Genomic DNA, 23,661 nt, shown 5'->3' on the forward strand with positions numbered 1-23,661 from the left:
TTCAAAGGCATGAAACCTGGAAGCCCTGAGGCCTGTCCCAGCAGGATGGTTAGCGCGGGCTATAGTGAAAGAGTCAGAAGCTCATTGACTCCTTTGGGATCACCCTTGTACATCTGCTTTAGGAAAAGGGAGATGACTCACAGCCAGTGCTGCCCCAGCGATTTCAAACCTTGTTTATTAAAACAAGGAAAAGGAAAGGAAACTGAATAAGCCCTAGACACGCATGCTTTTCAGCAGATGGGGGAGATGTTAGAAAAAAAACAGTCTGATGAGATTTGGGAAGAGCCAAGTGTCCCATGTAAAAATGTGAAAATGAATTAAATTTTACTTGAACGCAAGTTCATCCAAACAGCTAGCCAGATAAAATAATGCAAGACTCATGCCTCATAGTCCTGGTGTCCAGAAATGTCTTTTTATTACTTGGATAATTTATCTTGTGACAAGTAAGGAAAATAGAAGGCCAACCAAAAATAAAGTTGCCGTGTGCGAGTCCCACCTGGAACAGAAATAGCCAGCCTTTGTCAAGTTTCCCACCTATTTATATATCTCTCTACACTTTGGAGACATTTTGGCTGCTCTTTGTTTTCCTTTAAGGAATACAAAAACATTAATAAAAAGTATTGCTACCTAAAGGAACTATAAAAGAAAGTTTTGGAGACAATGTATAGACTTGGAAAAAATTACAATTAGACGATTTAGAGTGATTTCCTTAGAGTAATTGAGGAAAAAAAGAAAAGAAAAAAGGAAACTCGAGAGTCCTCCTCCTCCTTCTCCTCCTCCTCCTCCTCTTTCTCCTCCTCCACTTCCTCTTTCTTGGTGCTTTCAGGTGAAGCTTGTGTTGTGTCTTGTGCAATAGTGCTCCTCACACACAGTGCACGGAGAAGGGGGCACTCTTCAGGGTTAAAACATTCTATCTAGTCGATGGTACCCAAAGGGCTGGGGAGCTTCAGTGGCCTGGTGGGATGAAGGACGCCTGGGACGGGATGCTGCTGTTACTTGGGTAGTGAGGGTTTGTAGTTATCTGTAGGCTCCAGTTCACAGGAAAGACTCTTTCTTGGACTAAGTGGGAGTCGCTCCCTAGAAGCTTCTGAAAAATGGTCCTGCTCACATAAGGGCCTCTTGGGGGTTGGGGTGTGGGTGTGGGGTGTGGGACAACTTACCATCTCAGCACTTCATGTTATGTGACAAACACACCTTGAGGTTGAGGTGTGATTCCCCCCCCCCAAATTATTCCAATTGAGTGTATATGTTGTAAGAAACCGTTACCAAAGAAACTGTTCAAGATCAGGCAGGACAACAGGGTGTTCTTTTTCTGCATTGTGGGGAAACTCTAGGATGCTGTAATGCTCCCAAAGATTGAGAATGCATAGAACAGTCAGTGTGGGCCCTCTCCACCACTGAAATGTAGGAATGCTTTCCATAGGAATGTCCCCTCCATAGTGTGACTCAGCCAGTGCTCCCTTTCTACGAAAGACTTCTAGGCAACATCACAACTCAATTCCTACTGCATACAAGTGGGCCTTTCAAAAGAGCAATGCTGCAAGCCTCAACTCCACAAGGAAGAGTGAGGTGTTTTGTAAGGCAAAAAGGCTCGAATACTGGTATTCATCTTCTAAGGATGCAGTGCTAGCTCAGTGTCGGTCACATACACTGAACACAAAACACCCATATGCATCAGATATCCATTGTGCTACTGCCAACTTTTGATGAAAAGTTCATTTGTTTCTATGTGCACCCAAGGACAAACAGAAGAACTGGTTACAAAAGCAGAAGAGGCAGGAATCTCCAGGAGAGAAGTGAAGCCGAGTTAGTCGCAGCCATGGTGTTAAGTGGTGAGGGAGCTTACTGTGAACCGTAATCATTCCTGAGTCTGAGATACTAAGACAGCTCTGATCTTTGCTGGGTGCACGCTGCTTATGAAAGTATAGACCACAGCCATCTACATGTAGGGCAGTCCACTGATGGTAACATTCAGTCGGCAGGAGCTTCATTAAGGGCGAATAAGTTGCATAGGAACTGTGTAATTTCTTGTTTGTAAATTGTAACTTAGTTAAAAGGAAGGAAGGTAGGTCCGTGGTGAAGGTTTTCTTTAACTACTTTTCCAACACACTCACCTATGAGCTCTATACCATACCCTCCCCGCTTTCATTCACTCCCCAGCAAATGAGAGAGTAGTCCTCTTTATAGCAGAATAAAATTACATTGTATGGAATTATCAGATTTTTTAAAAAAACATAATATTTTTATTGATTGTTTGGGAATTCCATTTAATGCATCCCAATCTCCCTTACTTCCCAGTCCTTCCACGTCTGCTTCCATCCTTTTGCTCCTCCCCCAAGAGATAAAACAAACAAACAACAACAAAAAGCAAAGAACCCAAGTCCAATTTGTGCAGTCTATATACTCACTGGAGCGTGGTCACACTCCTGGTGGCCAGTCTCATAGAAAAGGGAGTCCTTCCTCACCCCAACCCCACCAGTAGCCATCTATTGTGCAGAGCTAAACTTCAGCACCCTTATCACAATTCTTAGAGTTTTCTTCCATGGCTTCCCATCTAGTCTGTTACTTTCAGGGGTGTGGGGGAGGTTGTCACTGAAGCCTTCCATGTCTCTCTTTCTCAATGGTGAGTCACCAGTCATTGATGCTACTGCAGAAGAAGTTTCCTTGTCCTTTACAGTCAGCAGAAGTATGAACCATGAACTTCCACATGGTGACAGCAGGGACCAGGCACATCTACCTGGCCTTTGGTGTCAGCATGTGTCATGGACCACAGCATGGTTTCTGCCACAGACACACAATGGGCCTGGTGGCAGCCTGGACCATAGACAGCAGCACAGTCTCAGGTGACAGCACAGACTTGTATACAAGCATCACCATGGCTTCACTTAGCAACCAGGCTATTCCTGCACAGCCCCCAATGGCATCACAGCCCATGAACATCACTGTGGTCCTTAGCATAGTCCCTGGTGGCAGTACAGACCTTGGAGATCAATCCCATCCTCTGCCACAGCTTGGGCCTCAGACACCAGCATAGCTCTTGGGGGCAGCATAGGACACAGACATCAACATTGTTTTCATGGCAACTCAGGCCACAGACACCAACATGGTCCCCAGTCACTGCCTGGCCCAAGGACATCAACACAGTCTCAACATCAGTATAGGTCATGCACATCAACATGGTCTCCAGTGGCAGCTCAGGTCTTGGACAATAACATGGTTCAACCTCTCCCCACAGTGTAAGTGCAGCCCTGGTCCTCCATCCTTCTTATCTCTTCATTACAGATTCATTTAAATGAGGAGGTCTTTGATCGATCTTGAGTTGGCTTCCATGAAGGTGAAAGGCGTTTCCAGCCTCCTCCATACAGATGTGCAACTCCTCCTGCACTGTTCCTGGAGAGATGCAGTCTCTGCCTTACACGCTTTTGGTGTCCTTGTCAAGAACTGGGTAACTTGGGCTGTGTGGGTTTTCTTCTGGACCCCTGTGTTCCTTTGTTCTATGGGCTTCTGGGTCAACATTATGCCACTTTTATGCCACTTCATAGCTTACTCTGAGAACAGGTTCCTGGTGCCTCTAGCAGTGTTCATTATGCTGAAGATCACTTTGCCTATCCAGGGTATTTTGTGGAACTAAGTGGATTTTAAGTTTGTTTGTTTGTTGCTTTTTTTTTCCTATTAGAAGAACATGATTACAATTTTCATGAGAATTGTACTAAATCTACAAATGGATTTTGGTCTTTTTTTTACTACATTATAAATTCTACCATTCCATGAATATGGGAGGCCTTTCTATCTTCTAGAAAATTGTATTCATTTTTTTGTATGTGGTATATGTACTGGCATGTGTATGTATGAATGCATAAGTAAGTTTGTTCATGTGTGTTTGTATTCATGTGTGTGTGTGTGTGTGTGTGTGTGCATGTGAAAGCCAAAGATCAATGCCACGTGTCTTTTTCAATTACTTTTCACCTTAATTTTTTTGAGACAGTCTGTCACTTAACCTGGAACTCATTGATTTATGTAGGCTGGCTGGGCAAAAGGCTTCAGAGATCCATGTGTTTCTGCTGCTTTAGTATTCCAGGACTGTACGTGAGGATGAGGGATCTGAACTCTGGTCTGTATGCCTGTTGTATAGCAAGCTCATTCTCCAATGAGCTGTCTCCCCAGTCCCTCTTTATTTTCCCTCCCACAGCTTTTAAATATTTCCAGCACACATGTTTTTCCCTTCTTTGATTGGGTTTATCCCTAGATAGTTAATTTTTTTTTCAAGCTGTTATTTGTGAATGAGATTCTTTCCTGACTCTTTCTCAGCATGTTCACTATTGGTATGTTGAGAAACTCCTGGGCTTTGAATGTTGACCTTATATCCTGCTGACTTCGTGTTTTCCTCCGAGTAGTAAATGTTGACTGTAGTATGTAGTAAGTATGTTGTCTTATGAAACTTTTATTATGTTGAGAAACATTACTTTTATTCCTAGTTTCTTCTGGGATTTTATCATGAGGGGATTTTTTTTTTCTGTACCTACTGAGAAGATCATGCAATTTCTGTCTCTGAGTCTACTAAGTATTCTTTTGGACATCTTGAGTTGTCCTTGTATTCCTGGAATGAAGCTTACTTGGTATCAGTGAATAATCTTTTAGATATGTAGATGAATTCACTTTGAAAGTATTTGAGAGTTTCTGCATCTATGACTAAGAGGGAGATTTCTCCTGTGATTCTCCTCTCCTTCCCACCACGCTTCCTTCCTTCCTTCCCCCTCCTTCCTCTTTTTCTTTCCTTTCTTCAATCTCTAGCCCCAACCCACCATTTTATCCCTATCTAGTTTTGGTCCCAAGGTAAAGTTACCTTCATAGAATGAGTTTGGCAATGTTCTTTCTATTTCTAGTTTAAGCAGTAGCTTGAGAAACAGTGGTGAATCCATCTGGGCCTGATGTGTGTGTGTGTTATATATATATATATATATATATATATATATATATATATATATAACTTGGGAGACCTTTTCTTATTGCTTAATTTCGCTTGCTACTTAACTGTTCAGGTTACTTATAGTCCCTTGGCTTTACTGTAGTAGGTCATATGTGTCTAAGAGTTTCTCCATTTCCTCTGGATTTTCCAATTGATCAGAAAGTACATGTGATGTCTAATCAATGTTAACTTGACTGGATCTGGAACCAGCTAAGAGACACTCCTCTGTGTGGGTCTCTGAGGGGATTTCCTGGAAGAGGTAACTGAGATGAGAGAAGGTTTCCTCTGAGTAGAGCCTTTAGGTGCCTGTCTACCTTCTTTCCATGCTGAGAGCTCCTGCCCTGGCTCTGTCATAGCTGTCACTATCCTTTGCTGGTGTCAGAACCAGCTTCTTTGGTCTCTAACATGGACTAAAGAGCCATGGCTTCCCAGGAACTCTTCAGTCAGTCAGTGCCAGATTGATACTACTGGGGCATCCAACCTTGTGGAGAGAGCATACTGTGTGAGCCAATCTAATATATCCCTTTTGTAATATCTACACATTCTATTAGGCTCCTTCTTTAGGGAAACGTGACTAATGTGGTATGTTTTTAAAATATGTCATATTGACCCTCTGAGATTCCATCAATGTCTACTGCAATCTCTCTTTTCCTTTCTAATTTTAATATTTTGCATCATCTCTCTCTTTTAAAGTTGGTTTAGATCTTCTGATTATCCACCCATCCATCACCATCCTAGAGACAAGATGTGTCACTGTCATTATGGAAGGAACTGCACCTGGCCTTTTCTAGAATGTTTGGTGTAATTTTGAATAGTAAACACAGACTTAGAATAGACGTTCAGATGCCAGAAACCCTGACAGAACCCCAGAACACCACACTACAGGTTGCTCTCTCTGACTTGTACATTGTGTAACTTCTTCCCTTCGACAACACATTGATTCTCTGGCTGTAAATACTGCCTTCGACACAAGGTTGAAGCCGTGTGCTTGCAGCTTGGAGAGAGCAGAGGAGATAATGTCAACTTTAATTCCTGTGTTTTTCCAAACACAAAGATTAGGCCAAAGGTCACAAGTGGAAATGAAATAAAAATGGAAAACAGATGTTAGGAAGCCCACTGGTAATGGAAACACAAGAGGCAATGAAAGTTACTGAAAGGAAAACACAGCTAAAAACATGCACACAACCCAGAGAGCAGGGTCTCAGGGAGGTTTTGTTTTCATAACGATGTGTTTTAAAAAGCCCGACTTTTTAATATTTCCTACAGTGATTTAATTTCTTATACTTTTTTCCTTCCCTATCTAGAGGCAGAATTCAGCAGATGGCAGAAACCACCCTCTCCAATATCCTGAATAGTCAATGTACCCCAAGCATACACACTGTCACAACTGGAGGTCAGTTGAAAGGGGACGTTTGTCTTCCAATTGGCAGGTCGCCACTTTCAAAGGTGCATCGATTCTTAAGCCAGCTTCCTGTTCAGCTCTGGGCCTGAGACCTGGGCATCATCAGGGACAAGTCTGTTCTGGGAGAACAGCTGCTGGAGCGGAATTTCATTTAGATTACAATGCACGTCACAACTGTAGCTCTCTCTCTCTCTCTCTCTCTCTCTCTCTCTCTCTGTACTTAAAAGCAAGCTCTGTATTTTGGTATGTGCTGACTTTTATAGTTGATCTCCAGCCAATAAAAAAGAGGAACATGTTAGAAAGTCAGTGGAAATACCTAACTCTATGTATGATATTTTGGAATGCTATAAACAAATACGCATTGGACATCTAGAAAGTACCCTGAGGCTTTTGCCTGTGTTATCTTTTAAAAAGTCAGACGAGTCATAAAACAAAAACAAAACCACATTGTAACATGGCTGAGAAAGTTCTAGCATTTAAAGTAAAACCAGAAAAGAAAGACAATTAAACACACACATCCCCCAGCTTGTCCTCCTACCCACAGGCTCCTAGGGAGGCTTCCTGGGGCTGCTGTGCATCTTTGCTGGCTAATATCGACCAACTGACTGAGGACGGCAAAGGGGAACTGGCACACCTTGGCGGCAGGTATGTAATTAAGAGGAGGTAATTAAGGATCATTGCTGGGTGCGCTGACAGCAGGCATGTAATTACGAAGGAAGAAGAATCAGAACAGGAGCCAGGACGTGAATGCCAAAGTATGCTCGGAAACCCGGACCCTAAAATCACTTCCTCTGTGGGAGGCAGGTCATTTCAGTCTTGTGCTTTAAGAGCTGTGCTGGCATGGACCAAGGATGAGCCCAGAAATGTTTGTGTCCGGCCTCGGCAGCCTTAGCAAATCATCTAGTCTTTTCATTGCTCATCCCTCCCTCCCAGACACGGTCCAAGACATTCCATTTTTATGTGCGTTTGTATTTTCTCAGGAACAGACACATTAACAGGATGGGTTTAACCATAGTTCAGTTTATTTACGATCCTCTGGTTAAATGTTAATAGCCTCAAGTCAAGGATCTAACGCAAGAATTTGGAGCCGGGGATTTTGCAGGCTGTATTTAGTGACCACTCAACAGCATTAATATCCAGCTGTTTATTTTATTTTGTTTTATTTCGAATCACACATGTGGAGGGGGTTGGGAGGTACATGCCCATGAGTGTAGGTGCCCAGTGGAGCCCAGAAGCTCATGTCAGATTCCCTGAAGCTGGAATTACAGGTGGCTGTGAGATGCTTGACAACTCAGTCATGGCAACTGAAATCAGGTCCCCTTCGAGATCAGAAAGGATTCTTAACCACCGAGCCATCTCTCTAGCCTCTCTCCTGGTTACTGAATACTAGGCACCATTCTAAGGACTGCTGATGAGCTAATCCCTTTAATCCTTATGAGACCAATGCCTGGCGGTTTCCATCAGTAGCATCCCCCTTCTTAAAGCGAACTTCTAGGCAGGGTAACATCACAGAATTTGCCCAAGGTCACATGTCTGCTGAGTGGCTGGGTTGGGACTGACTCCTAAGTGTACTCTCCTGGCCACCATACTGTGTCTTTATCTTTTCACAGTTTCCATGGAAGTCCTTTTTTGACTATTTCCTGTTGGGGGTCAAACTTGTTAGATTAGATTATTAGACTATTATTGCATATCTATATGAGGGATGGAATTCCCCCCACTCCCAACTTCCTAAGTCATCTTAATGCACTGGATAAAGAGCTTGAGCTGCCACACACACGCCATCTATTGTATGGTGTATGTGTGTGTGTTCCTCGTCAAGTCTTTCTGTTGGAGTATGGATAACCTATTGTCTCAAGTCATAGCCAAGCTCTGATGAGGTAGAATTCAAACTCTAATGTAAAAGTCAGGCGCTGGTCTAAGATGCCTAACAAAGTTAGCATCTGCTCCGAGGGCATCCTAGGAGTTAATGCATTCAGAGGGGGGGAGGGGATGGGAAACTCAGGGAGACTGGGAAACTCAGCTAAGGAGAAGCCAAGAGTCATCACAGCATGAAGCAAAAACAAACAAACAAACGAAGCGACACACCCCTGCATCCTCTCCACAGAGCCTGCAAAGCCAGAAGAAGTTCACTGCACATTGGTCTTGCCTCAGACACCAGTAATCTTTATTAAGACATAACACCATTATTCCTCAATTGTCTTCTTCCGGTTGGCCAGCTGTGGCCACTGAAGGCAGATTAACCAGAACCTGATGGGTTTGAGCCCCTGTTCAACATCGCTGGCTAAATACTATAATTATACAGGGTGCTGAGGTGACGTTCATCTTATACTTAGACATGGTCCCAGATAAGTTCACCCATCAGTCCTCAGTCCAAACTATAAGTTGTAGCATGGGGTGGGGTGGGGGTGGGTGAGTGGAGGACTGGGGGGCAGGAGAGGAGACAAGCCAACATAACAAAACAAAGAGCCCCGGGGGAAGCTAACATTTCAGAAGACAGGAGGCAGCTCCCAGGAGTAGACTTTCAGAACTGTGTGGACCAGCCTTTCCCAGGTAGAGCAATTTCCATCCTCCAAAGCCTGAGCATCCTGCCCTCTGGCATGTAAGAAGCTTTCTGTTTGCCCGTTCTGTCCATGAACTCCTGATAGGATGAATTTTTCATCAAGTTGGAAAAACGATTTCTGTCCTATTTTTCCCTTTTAGAGGAAATAGATTCCCTTAATGTGAGTGTAGGCTCATTTCCCCTGTGAATTCTGACTGGGAGCACATTCCTGGATGGCAGTCTACCAAACAGAAACAGGCTTCTGGAGAATGGCCTAGTATTCTAAAAATTTTAATGACCTAGAAGCAAAAATATTTTTGGTCCTTAAGTTCTAGATATAAATGCTTAACTTCGGATTTCAAGGGCCAAGACTTCGAAGATAGGATAGCTGGAAACCAGCCAAAAATGAGTGATGCAGACAGTGTTTGTTAATGATTGAGGAAGAATTCCTGAAGCAGCTCACGATTAACTGGTTTGAAATGCCTCTCTCTAGGTCTTTGGAACTCTGTGGCACTATACAAATGCTTCCTTGCTTTAAAAGACTCTAATTTGAATGAAATTAGTTTCTATCAATCAGATTCTGTGTCCAGACTTTTTGAAGCACATTCAGATGCCTCTGCATTCTCTGTGGCCTTCCCTTACTAAGGGATGGTGTTACCAGCTTTCTCCTAGTAGATTCCTATTTGTCTGTCAAAGTGCACATGGGGGTTGTACTCTGGGAGGTTCAGTTTATCATCTTTCTTTTCCTTTATCCCAGTAATTAAATGCATCTTCAGTTTGGGGTTCATACTTTCTGCCTCTTTCATATCTCATATCACACTTAAAAATTATTACTGGATGACTGGTCATTCTCCAGCTAGCCCACCCACAGGATGATGGGCCTTTAGCCACAGGATACTGGACCCATGGGTAATCGTGAGACTTAAGGAATGTTGTTCTAAGGCAAAGGGCAGGCTTGTTTGGTGTTCCTAGCACTTGAACCTTTCAAAGTATCCAAGGGAATCGTGTTTTCCAACCTAAGCGGTTACTAGATGATGAGGTTGCTTGCTCTTGGGAGTGCATGGGAATTCTGTCTTCTATCTGCCAAGTGTGGTGGGGAAGAGAGACACTCAACCCTCACATTGCAGGTGCGGGATAGGCAGGAGAGATGCATCTGGGCGTGCGTATGTCTGTGCATGCGTGTGTTTGTGTCCCTGTGTGCCCATCCATTCTCTTGCTCTTCCCTGCTGACTGATGGAACTTGGGGAGATCAGAGCAGAAGCAGTCATGGGTTTTCTGAATCCACCTGCTATTTCTGCTTCAGAGACTGTGCTGAGATTTCTGGGACCTCTCCATATTTCTTCAGTTCTGCTTTTGACATTCAGGGAAGCTCCGCAGAGGAACTCTGAACTTTTTGGTGGTTGTGTATTTTTGTTGCAGAGGAGTATTTACTAGGCCCGTAGAAAAATGTGGCTTTATTACTTAAAAGCTGCCTTCTTTGTTTTGTATTATTTTAAATTGATTGATACTTAGACATATTTATGGAGTATTATGAGATGTTTAAATGTGTCCATACATTAGGAGTTGATCAAATCAGGCTAATTAACATATTTTCTCAAATATCATTTCTTCATAGTGCCAATTCTAAAATATCTACAACAGAGGCACAAACAGACAAGTGGGACTGAATTAAACCAAAAAGTTTCCTCCTGGCAAAAAAAAAAAAAAGAAAGAAAAGAAAAGAAAAAGAAAAAGAAAACAAAACAAATAACCCACCTCCTCCAAAAACAACCCATAACCTAAGCCCAAACAAACAAACAAACCCCCAAAACTAGCAGAATAAAGAATGACCCACAGACTGGGAGAAAATGTTTGCAAATTACAAAGTATATAAGGGGTTAATATACAAACTTCTCAACAAGGACGAAAATGTTAAATATGAAAATAGACAAAGGACGAACATAGAACATCCACAAGGGTCAGTGGGCGACTGAAAAAAAGGAGTAACATCAAGTGACTCAGGAGGAATTGGGTCTAAGGTCGGAAGACCACACATCGAAAACCTGGCAACTGAACAAGATTTTGTTTGAAACAAAAAGGGCCGTGGATGGTTGAGTGCCCAGAACCACTAAACAATTGCAGCAAAACTCTTTCCCTCAGAATGGAACCACAGGGTTGACAAGATAGATTAGCGGTAAAGGTCCTGGCCACCAAGGCTGACATGTTCACACCCCAGGACCCAGATGAAGGGAGGGAATCAACTTCAAGAAGTTGACTTCTGATGCCACACCTATGTTGGCTGTTCATATGTGTGATCCACCCCTCATGAAATAAATCCATTTAAAAAGTGGAATCACATACACACAGAGGAGTGCTTATGAGTCTGGGGGTATTCCATGAATGATTTCAAAGAAACTCAGGTAACAGGACATAAAGCCTTTATAAGGCAAGTTCCAGTCACAAGAGGACTGCTACTTGACGGAAGGTCGGGAAGAATATTTCAGTCAGAAAAAAAAAGCATATAGAAAGACGCAGAGGAAAGAAGGTCCTGACCCATAGAGACACGGGCAAGAAAACTGAAGATGGGTAGGCAGGAAATCCTGGTGCTCAAAGCAGTGTGGCTCTCTGCAACCCTTTAAAGAGATGGGTGCTGATGCTGAAGAAGAAAGTCATTGCAACACATGGGATGGGGATGAGGCCAAACCCAGTGTTTAGAAGGATCACACAAATGATTGTACAATGGAAACAGAATGCAATTCAAAGCAGAAGGACCATTGGAAAGTTTCTGTTTGTTTCTCTTTTGATGTTTGCTGTGGTTCAACTGACTGCTGAGAAAGTCTCCGGGAACTAAGATGAAGAGTCAATGATATATGTGAGCAGCATGCATCCGAGTGTACAAGAAACAGAATTTGTGGGTGTTAAATATGGATGGGAGAAGGGGAGTTTGGAACTGGTTTGGCTTCCTTAGGGTGTTCAGGTGGCTATGTCTACAGTATTAGAGGTCTGAGGGAATTGCATCTTGGAAGAAAACTGAAAGTCTGACTGGGGAAACCTTAACACAGGAGCAGTGCATGAGCTGGGGGAAACAACTGAGCTTGTGAGAGATTGCTACAGAGAAACCAGAGTACTCACCTCTCCAGAACACGTCCAGGGAGTCAGCAAAGTCACTAGGAAGAATTGCAGAGCAGTAAGAGGAAAACCCAGAGGAGACAGAGCTACAGAAGCTGAGAAAGGACAGACCTTCTCCAGGGGAGTGCTCACCATCGTTAGACACACACACACACACACACACACACACACACACACACACACACACGGACTGTGTTAAATGAAGTAGTCTTCTGGTGATTTCTTAATGAAACTGTTACTAGTGACCAAGAGTTAGGTAAGTGAGCTGAGGTGGCCAGGAACAAGCAGCGCTTGTGTGTTCTGGACAGCAGCTGAGCTAGGGTGTCGTGTAAAGAATACACGAAGAATAGGGCTGACTTGGGGCCTCTGTTTGATTGGTTGGTTCTTCATTGTGCTTTACTATGCTCTGAAAAACATTGCATTCAGATACTGAAAAGATGGCTCAACATATAAAAGCATTTGTTAGGCAAGCATGAGGGCCCAAGTTCAGCTCACCAGAACTCATGTAAAAAATGGTGTGGTCATATGTATTGTATACATGTCATATATACTGGAGGTCATGTATATTATAATATCAGTGCTGGAGTGAGAACAGAAACAGGAGAATAGTTGAGGTTCGCTGGGTTTGGTGAGAGACCTTGTCTTAAAGGAATAAATTGGAGATCAACAGGGACAGACATTTAACACCCTTATCTGGCCTTTGCTTTTGTGTATAAGCCTACGAACCCAGACATACCCATGTGCATACACACCACACACAAGAGAAAAGAAGAAAAAAGTTAAGATGCAGAGCTTAATACCTAATTCCAAATTGATATTAGGCTCTTTAAATCAATCATCCAGTAACTCTTAGTGTGCCAAGTAGACATCTGTTTGCATCAATCCTGGGGTTTTGAGTAAGGGTGACCACTATTCAGTCAGACTAGAATCTAACTGTACTGGCTAGTTTTGTGTCAACTTGACACAGACTAGAGTTATCACAGAGAAAGGAGCTTCATTTGGGGAAGATCCAGCTGTAAGACATTTTCTCAATTAGTGATCAAGTTGGGGAGGTCTCCTTGTGGGTGGGACCATCTCTGGGCTGGTAGTCTTGGGTTCTATAAGAGAGCAGGCTGAGCAAGCCAGGGGAAGCAAGCCAGTAAGTAACATCCCTCCATGACCTCTGTATCAGCTCCTGCTTCCTGATCTGCTTGAGTTCCAGTCCTGACATCCTTTGGTGATCAACAGCAATGTGGAAAATGTAAGCTGAATAAACCCTTTCCTCCCCAACTATTTCTTGGTCATGATGTTTGTGCAGGAATAGAAACCCTGACTAAGACACTAACCAACGTTATCTGTTTTATATTCACATCACACATCCAGACATCACACCATGCTGTGATGAAATACCACAACTGAGAGCAAGCTGGAGAGGGAAGGGTTGATTTCCTCTGCTACTTCAGGTCACAGTCCATCACTGAATGAAGGCAGGGCAGGAACTCAAGCAGGAACTGAGGCAAAGGTGTGTCCACAGAGGGACACAGCTTATAAGATCTTTCTGTAGAGCTAGCTGTCACCAATCACCAGTCAAGACAATTCCCCACAGACACACCCACAGGCTAGTTTGATGGAAGCAATTCCTCAGTGTTCACCTCTTAAAATGTGTCGGGCTGACATTATAGACTAAGCAGCAGGCTTGCTGATGGCTGTGGGGTGTGTGGGTGCCATTTGTCTTCTCCAAACTCCCAAACAGCTGTCTCCAAAATGTGAACTACAGATCGGTCTATGTTTCCTGAATATAAAAACTATAATAGGAAGAGTGTTCTTAGCTTGGAAATGTCCAACAACCTGTAAAAATCTCTATGGAAAGATATAGGTAGGAATGAAAGGAAAAAACATTAACTAAGACGTTACAACTACTACCCTAAAGTGTTAATAAAACACCAAAAGGAATAGATGAAGAGAAATAAATAGATGGGTTATATAAACATTCTATCTTATGGAAGTATTTGAAGGGCCATTTGAATGACTAGTAATTATGATAGAAGTTTCTAGAAATGGTTGTGTTTTAAAGGAATACTATTGTTTTAAATTGCTAATCAGTACTCAATTTTCAATTTTTCATATTTATTTTGGAGCTTTTTCCATTGGAAGGAAAAAAAAACACTTAAAACTAACAAGTGAACAAAAAGAAAGAAAAGAAAACAAGATAAATAACCAGAAAATGAATTTGTCCCAAGTAGAGTAGTTTAGTTATTTTGTGTAGACTGATGTTTAAGAAATTGTATTCCATGGTAAATGCTTTGTTCACTTACCCAACAACTCCATTACAGCCATCTTGAAGGGCTAAAAGAAACAGGCTAGAAGTTACTAATAGGCTTTTTTATCTATAGATGATACAAACATAGGCCAGATCAGACCAGATTAAAAGCAGATAAATGAAGGTTTATTATGTTTATTAGGGTTCATTGATCCCAAAAAATTGGTCCAGGGAAGTCACACACTAGGGCTAAGGTAAGAGGGTTTTATAGATCTTAAACAAGGGGTGATGACATGTCAGCTAGGAGCTGGCATTGTGCCCATATATGAGCAAATGCTGAACCTCTGGGCGGGCACTCTTGAGTAAGTTGCAAGAAACAGGAAGGCCAAAGGTGAGGATGAGTCAGCCAGGAGTTTTTTCTGTGTCGTGGGATTGAGAGAAGCACAGATAGGGTCTCCCAGCTAGTGCAGGAGAAGCAGGGGTTCCATCCAAACCCTTTTTCACTTATCCTACAATCCATTTTAACAGCCTTGTTGGGCTAAGAGAAACAGGCTAGATGTTAAATCTAATTTCATTGTAACCTTGAATGTAGTTATTTTTTAGACTAACTAGAGAAGACTTGACCTCACCCTGTTTCATGAAAATAATCCTTATTTTTCTTTTGTGAACCTTTGACCTCTTGTTGAAGATGAATGTCTCCAATGACAAGCTCATTCAAGGCTTCTCCATGGCTAGTGGCAAGCTTCTGCCTGAGTTACCTGATGCTGCTTTGCAAACACATTCTGGTTGCTATAGTTTTGAGTTCCTATTAAGCAGCTGAATTAGCTTAGTTACTTCTGTTAGGACGAGGCATATCACATTTGGTAGAAAAATCCCCGGCAAGGCCCTTTCCCTGGGCAGGTATTCCATTTGGCTCTGGACACGGGGCTTTAGGAGAACATAGCACATGTGAGTTGAGACATTAAGGTCTCCATCCTGCTGCTCTCCCACCCTGATGGTGGCATTTGCCCTGTCTTCATCTTCCTAGAGTTGGCATTGCAGACATGGGTCACTGGGCCTGACTTTATTTTCTTGTCATCATGAATTCTGGAGACAGCATATGATTCTTGATTGTACACTCTTTTGTTTCGACTATATTTCCCAGTCCAGGCAACTATATGCCTGATGTGAATTCTTTCTCTCTCTCTCTCTCTCTCTCTCTCTCTCTCTCTCTCTCTCTCTCTCTCTCTCAATCTTGTCTCTATGACCAAATTTCCAACAGGGGCAACTTAATAAAGGAAGTGCTTATCTTGGCTCACATTTTCAGGATATTCTTCATCATGATGGGGAAGGCATGGAGTCTCCAGGTTGTGACTGCAGGATGGTGAGGCTGCTTACTCTGATCTCTGTACACCATGAAATAGAGATGGGACAGGAAATGGTGCCTTGTTATAACTTTCAAAATCCCCCCTCAGTGACCCAATTAATTTAGCAAGGCTCTACCTCTAAAGGTTCCACAACTTCCGCCGCAGCCATCAGCTGGGGACCAAATGTTCAAACACACAAGTCATTGGGGGCATTTTACATTCAAATCATGGTTCTGTGACAAGCTCTGAGGTCTCCAGGCAGAAGAAGGAAGCCATGGAAACTGGAGACAGCTATTATGTAGGATTAAAGTGAAAGACAGGACTGCAGAAATAAGAGATGGGAATCAACATTAGATAATACTGTCCAAAGCTCTCTCAGAAATATTGTGAGATCGATGGTGTGTTCCCTGAAGTGGCTGAGTTGCCTGTAAACAAAGCTCCTGTTGACCGGGGTTTGATATCTTGCTTCTTTTGGGTCATGGTGCTGCTGTTTTCCATTGGGGTGAGATCTGTGCTAGTGCCTCACAGCCTGGTATGTGAGAGAGGACTCTGCTTGGGTATAACCTGAGAAACCTCTGGGAAAGCCCTCCCCAGCAGCCATGTGGGAACCCATGTTTGATGGGCTGAATGGTAGAATGGGAAGAGAGTCAAGCCAGAGAATGTATCTGAGTGAAGCAGTAAGTTGAGGATCCCACATTCAAAAACAGATGAGCTGACTACAATAGAAATAGCCACTCTGGCTTGACAGGCTTTATTGATGGTCTGCTAATATTTTGAAAGGGCTCCTGAGGCTAACACGATATTTTTCTCTTATATTGAGCAATACTTACTGATTGAGATTTCCTAAAGAACCAAGCTGTGGCTGTTTTATATAGAGGTTGAAAGCCAATGTTGGTTGTAAGCAAAATTTACGATGTCCATTAATTAGCACTTCCAGGCACAATCAACACAGGTAAATTTGTAGTCAGATAAACAATGAAGACTTTAGTTTGTTTGTTTAGCCTGCGTGTGTCCTGTGTAATATTTGGAACACACCTGAGCTAGAAAATGCAGTCGTCTTTTGAAAGTTCTGTGTAACTGGGTACCCTGTAGTTTATGTACTGAGACTGTTGGTCTTAAGCACTGCCTTTGTGCCATCCTGCTTCTTTATGCTATGCCACTGAAGCTCCTTCTAACAATGGTCAATTTCTCCACTCTATTAAGTCAGACTGACTTTGTGATTTTTTTTTTTTTGACCCATAAACACAGCCAAAGAGACATTGTGCAAATCAGGGCATGCAGGCTGGGCTACTATGTGACTCCCATCTTTGCTCTCCTGGAACCCTACAGCTATGTGTGTCAAAGGCTGGGACTCAGTTGCCAAGAGGAGCCACATGGAAAGAGGAAGCCCCATTCTGATTACAAGAGGCCATTGCTGATCCAGAGCTCTTGGGAACCTCCAAATGCTCAAGACTTTTCAAATGAACTAGCTGAAGGAGCCAGCCAGCCAATGCACAGATTGCTGGTAGAGATGACATACTGGAGTTGAAACCTATCCTACTTTGAGTTAGTTTTCTTCACAGCAGTAGATAGTTGATATTGTCTCACTCAGGACAAGCCTTTAAAAATGTAAAATCTTAATACTGGTATCAAGTATAGTTTGTCTCCAACAGGATAGGTAGACAAACAGACACTCTCAACACAAAACGCAGGCCATATAAAACATTTAAGAACATAGTTATACCATATAAACAGGTTTGTATTGATAAAAGAAATAAAATAACTAGAATTCAAGAATAGAAGTGAAGGAACAATCTAGAAGTCCAAGAATGCTGGGACCGGAAGTCATGATCAGGTGACAGGAAAGAGTGAAGGCCAGAAGGAGACAGCTGTATTTCTTCTTGTTCAGGCCTGCTCTTAAAATCTGTTAAAGCTCATATGAAGACCCACAAAGCATGGTCTGGAGACTGACAGATTTTATCTAAAAATCAGTGTTACAGACCAGGCACTAATTCCTCTCAGGTCCCACAGTGCCCTCCTCAGGTCTACCCTGGGAATCCGGAGGCTCAAAAATGACTCCTGCCTCCCACCAGCCCTTCCTTCTCATACAATACTGCCTTTCTGAGCTCAAACAGGGGAGGCTAAGCCCAGTCCGGGTCAAAGCCAGGACGGACATTAAGTGGATTAAGCCCTTTACCAGGTTATTCACTTGTCCCATCTTTCCCAGGCTGTACTCAAATGCAGGCAAAGCCATGCCTATGCCTGAGGATGAGGAGGAATGGACAGATATTCTTAGGTAGCCCTTGATACCTAAACATGGTCAATAGTACTTATAGAACAGAAATCCCAAGTTAACTGAGCATAGATAGACTCATGCTATGGCAGGTTTTAAATCACCCATGACCGAGTTGCCTTCTGATGGTCTATTAGCTAGTTTTCTTGCTGCTTTGACAGATTCTCTGACAGAAGCAACTCATGTGAGGGAAACATTATTCAGGCCCATGGTATCAGAGGTTCTCACCTATCACAGTGGGGAAAGAATCAGCCAGCCCTTGGAGACAGTGGTTGCTCCTGTCGTGTGCTAAAGATAGGAAGGAGAAGGCTCAAGGCCAGAATCAGGGCTGACTATAACCTCAAAGGCTCATCCCTAGACACCCACTTCCATGAGTAAGATCCTAAAGTCTCTAAACACACGAGAAACAAGAGTTTGAAACGTGAGTCTGTGGGAGACATTTTAAATTCAAGCCAGAGCATCCTGGCCCTGAACAAAATAGACTTAGAACTATCTCATAATGCGAAATACATTCTAACTTCAAAAGTCCCTAGAATTTTAACAGTTTTAGTTCAAAGTCTCTTCTTAGACTCAAGGCAAATTCTTTGCTATAAGCCCTATCTGATCAGGGGCTGTGCGCATTACATACTACCAGTATATAATAACAGGGTAAATACCCTCACCCATAAAGTAAAGAATGGGGGCACCAGAGGAAAATGGAGTCACTGCAAGATGAAACCCAGCAGGACCATAGCTACAAAGGTCTACAGCTTTGTGTTTGGCATCTGGAACATCTGGAGGCATGATGTGAGGTTGGACAGCCCAACCTCTACATCCCTGCCATTTGTGGCCCACGTGTCCTCTCTCTGGACTCATTTCCACTTGGCTTTAGCATCTTTCCTCAGCAAATGCTCCATGTTGCTGGTATCCAACATCCTGTGGTCTCAGTTGCAACTTAGACTTCATCCTTAAAGCTTTCTGGATTGTCTCATGGGACCTCTTTATGGAGAATTGACCTTATACTTCTCACCTTCACAGGCTTCTGCTGAAATCTTGGCACAAGGTTCCCTAACCTCATGATTTTTGTATTCTGCAGGTATGCAAAACACTATGTGGGGGATAATTCAAATGTAGCTGGGTCTCCCTAGGGCTCTGTTTGAATGGTGTGTTCCTATTCTTTTAGACAGTGTCTTCTTAAGTGTTTGCATTTTTTACATCCTAGAACCATTTGTGGGTGGCGTGTTCCTCATTATTGCTTCTGCAGTACAACATCCTCAATTTCTCCCTAATGTCCTGATCTCTAATGATTTTTAGCATTTTGCCTCATTGGCATCGCTCTGTCTGTAGCATGTTTAGTATGCTCATATTCCCTTCTCCACCAAATTACAATTCTATTTCTCTCCACTCTGTTTTTCTTCTCTGTCACCATGAAACTGACAAAATCCAGTCACCAATAACTTTGGAACTGGCTAATTGTCCTGCTGTCTTGAAAATTCTCCTGTGAAGTGATTTAGTCCATTATTTCTGAATGTTCCTTCAGCATTTCAAGACACAGATAAAACAGATTGCTGGCCAGAATGTAGCATGGTTAGCCTCTAGTCTAACTCCTTACAGAGTCTTTGTTCCCACCTGAAACCTCATGAGCACAGTGTTATGTCTACATTTCTGCCAGTATCTGCTTTTCCATATTGTCCTGAGAACAGACCATTAGACTCAACTTTCAGCATCTTCAGACTTTTCTAGACTCTTCCATATTTTTCCCATGAACCACTTCCAAAGACTAAAGACTTTTCTGGCTTGGTTTACCACAGCAATAACCCCACTCTTGGTACTAATTCTTTGTATTGCTTTCCCCATCACTGTGTTAATGTCTGACAGAATTCAAAGGAGGAAAGATTTATTTGGACTATGATTTCAGAGGTCATGGTTCATAATGGTGGAGAAGGCATGGTGGTAGTAGCTGTAAGCTGTCTGACCTTGGAGTTTGTGGCTGTGACTGTTCATCTGACATGGATAGGAAACATTTAGAGCTGGCCCCAGCAGGAGGTATAATCTTTCACATCTTGCCCTTGATAGGCCATTTCTTCCAGTCAGCCTTCATCTCCTGAATGCTCCGCGACTTTTCAAAATAGCAAGCTGGTCACAAAGCATCAGAAATCAAAACCTACAGGGGACATTTCAGATTCAGATGAAAGTAAGGATAATTATATTTTGCTTCATATCATTTTCAAAGTAAATTGAATGAATGGAGTGCATTAATTAAACAAATGAATAAAAAAACTGATCATTCACATTGGGTGTTCAAGGGTTGTGATTGCTGTGATGAAAGGAAGGGTTTATTTGGCTTATATTTTCAAATCATGTTCACCATTGAAGGAAATCTAGGTAAGAGCTCTATCAGGGCATGAAGAGGGTTGGGGCTGATGCAGAGGCCAGAGAGGAGTGCTGTTTACTGGCTTGTTCCTCATAGCTGTCTCAGTCTGCTTTCTAATAGGGCATAGGACCGCTAGCCCAGGTGTTGCATCTCCAAGTAATCACCAACCAAGAAAGTGTCCTACAGCTCTGTCTACAGCCCTATTTTATAAAGACATTTACTAAGTTCAAGTTCCCTTCTCTCATGACTATAGCTTGTGTTAACTTGACAGAAAAACTAGCCAGCACATTGCGGAAAATTCGGGTTCTGCACAATCTTCTGTTGAGTTTATAAAGTGAAAGATTGCTGCACTCAGACCTGGATCTATTCTGATGCATAAAACCAAATCCACTACAATTATGTATGTACAGGCATGAATGGCATCGGCTTAGGAATGAAACTTTATGCCCAAAGTAGAGTGAACAAGCATTTCTACCGCTGAACCCAGCATTGGAGCTTTAATTTTAAGACAGCATCTGCCATATGTAATTCATCCTATTGGTTTCAGTTGGGTTTTATTTTCAGTTTTTAAATTTAATTTTACATGTGCTATGATTTTGTGGTTTTAAAAAGCTATATTTTTTGGTTTAATGTTCCCCTCACACTGTATTTAAGTATTTACCATTAAATTAACACTACAAGATGTTAGAATATGTTTTTCCTGTAAAAGAGTCCCTTGTAACTTAACCAGTCAACAGTTAGATAATGTGTTAAACCAGTATGGAAGTGTGGGAGTGAATTAAATACATGTGGTTCTTTCTTTTTTGAGACCCCCAGTGGGACAAGAGGAAAAATAGACAATCATTTAGATTCAGAGAAATAGGAAAGGAAAGAAAAACATCATACGACTGCGTCTTTTGAGAGACAGAAGCCTAGGATAATTCCGAAAAGATAATCTACCGGATTATCCCTTTTCATGGTGTCAGATGGAGCCTCATCTTTCATTTAGGAGAATAAGCAACTGTCCCAGAACCACTTCCCTGTCTAAGTTCCTTCTTCTCTGAGCCTAAGCCCCGCCCACCAGATTGCTGCCTGCTTCTGGGTCATGCGTCTGAGTGATGCTGTATGGTTTTAGGGGCAGGCATCTTGTCATAAGGCTCTGCAGAGCCCATGTGCAGGTGAGTTCCCACAGATGAGCTCCTTCTGTGAGTCACCTGCCACACGCCCTAGTCTGAGATGGTTGCCTTGGTTTGCATCTCAGTGTAGTCTCCTTTCATTTTGAGGGTTGAGTCATCTGTTGAGCAAAGAGACTCGCCCAAGCGCTTTCTGAGCTGAATGAACCCTCCAACCTGGAATCCAGGTGGTTGAAAGCTGCATAAGAAACATGAGAGGGAAAAAAATACCCTTTATTCCAAGGTTTTAATCTGTTTAAGAGTTGATTGCTGTACAACACTCATGACATTTCCTTCATCCACTTGATTTCCAAATGGCTATGCATTTGTCATTTGGGGGACCTGTCTGAGCTGACCTGAAAAGACCACATTGGACTTGACAAAAGACCCTACATACTTGGAGGATGGAGGAGAAACTCTGTGATCTGAGGCCAAGCATAGTTTTAGGAAGTGTCCCAGCTCTGTCTTGGTCAGACACAGAGGTAGAAATGGCTTCCTTTCTCCTGTATTAGTTCCCTGTCTCATCCATGAGCCTGGATGACTGACCGAGTGACTGAAGAGAAGTTTGCATTGATGGTTCAGGATATACACAGTCCATCTTGGTAAGAAAAGCATAGTGGTGGGAACAGTTGGGTCCATGGGGCTGATAGCATCTATTTACCTCTAACAAGAAGCAGTTTGGGCCAGTAGTATGGCTATGTTACAAGCTCCAGAGACCTTACCTGGTAGATTTCCTCTGAAAGCCAGTGCTTCATGACCCAAAGTTCTACCACTTCCCTAAAGAGATCATGAGTCAGGAAAGGTGTGCTTGAGGACAGAAGCCCGTGAGCCATTTCATATCCAAATCATAACAGGAATACTTTCACAGTTTCTGAGTCACGAAAACCTTAGATTTTCCTTTTATTTCAGGAATTTTAATGCAGGAAAATGTTAATGTATTTTGATGGAAGAATGAGATTGTTACCATTATCATTCATAAAATCTTTCTCTGCTGGCTAGTATGGAGAAAACAGATTGACCATCAGGAAGGTCGGGAGTTCAGAGTTGGCCTGAGCTGCATAGTGAATTTATTACAAACCTGGGTCTCTCAGTCAGGGTTACTATTGCTGTGATTAAACATCCCAAGATGGCTTGCTTGAGCAGCCTGCTTCCTCATAGAATGCAGAAACAACAGCCCCCGGGGCGGGGGGAGGGGGTATACACAGTGGGCTAAGCCCTCCCCAACAGATTTCTAATTAAGATAATGCCTTTGTCTGCTTACAGATGGGTCTTCTGGAGGCATTTTCTCAATTGAAGTTCCCTCCTTTCAGATGACTATGGCTTGTGTCAAGCTGACAGAAAATGAGCCCGCACACTGGGCTATTAAACAAGACACCGTGTCTCTAAAAGTCAACCCTCCTCTCTAAAAAACAATCCTAAACCAATCAAACAAACCAAAAAGAAAGGAAAGGAAAGGAAAGGAAAGGAAAGGAAAGGAAAGGAAAGGAAAGGAAAGGAAAGGAAAGGAAAGGAAAGGAAAGGAAAGGAAAGGAAANAAAGGAAAGGAAAGGAAAGGAAAGGAAAGGAAAGGAAAGGAAAGGAAAGGAAAGGAAAGGAAAGGAAAGGAAAGGAAAGGAAAGGAAAGGAAAGAAGCAGAGTGAGATGAACTAGTTCTTGTGGTTATCTTTGGGGAGAAGAGAGAAAGAAGCATTCTAAATTTCTCAGTTGCTGGAGAGGTGCGCCCTAGTCTTGTCTAAGGGGCACAGAGGTCCCACAATATGGGAACACACACAGTACCACAGCTGGCAGATTCTTCGTGTTGTTTCCTCTTACATACCTCCTGCCTTTCCATACTGTTAATTATAAGTCTGAAGAAAACCCTCCTCTTTAATTACTGAAATCTTAGCTGTCCCCCGAGTTTCAATTTAAATGCTTCCTCCTCCAGGAAATGGCAAGGCCCCCAATCAGATACTCTACTCCCTGTCCCTGACTCCTTTGCTCTTGCATTGAACTTCTATGATGAGGCACATTGTTCTGTTGGGCGGAGCACAAGGCTGTCTTGAGGAGCACTCGAATGTGGATTCTGTAAAGCGTTACCTATCTGAAGGAGAGGTGGGTGTGCTGTAAAATGTTGATGAGATGAATTCATCCACAACTGATGCTTTCACCATGAAATTCAATCATTAGAGCACAGAGTTTTCTGTTCTTCCCAAGAGAAGTTTATGAAAACACTTTTTTAACCAACACGCCAGTGCATATTGCTTATGGCACCTCTGTGCATAGTGAACTGAATTTAGGTTTTAGTA

The 23,661-nt window shown here is 42.7% G+C and overlaps 1 long non-coding RNA gene across 1 annotated transcript in view; it reads left to right on the forward strand.

Annotated features, from left to right (window-relative positions):
* LOC110290602 overlaps window positions 1–23,661 on the forward strand; it is an 86,140-nt gene that overhangs the window by 29,626 nt on the left and 32,853 nt on the right. Inside the window, exon 2 of the long non-coding RNA XR_002377466.1 lies at window positions 6,271–6,359. This is a non-coding gene — a long non-coding RNA (uncharacterized LOC110290602). The remainder of the gene's footprint in view (window positions 1–6,270; window positions 6,360–23,661) is intronic.

This window comes from Mus caroli, chromosome 3, assembly GCF_900094665.2.
Source record: "Mus caroli chromosome 3, CAROLI_EIJ_v1.1, whole genome shotgun sequence".
NCBI lineage: Eukaryota > Metazoa > Chordata > Mammalia > Rodentia > Muridae > Mus > Mus caroli.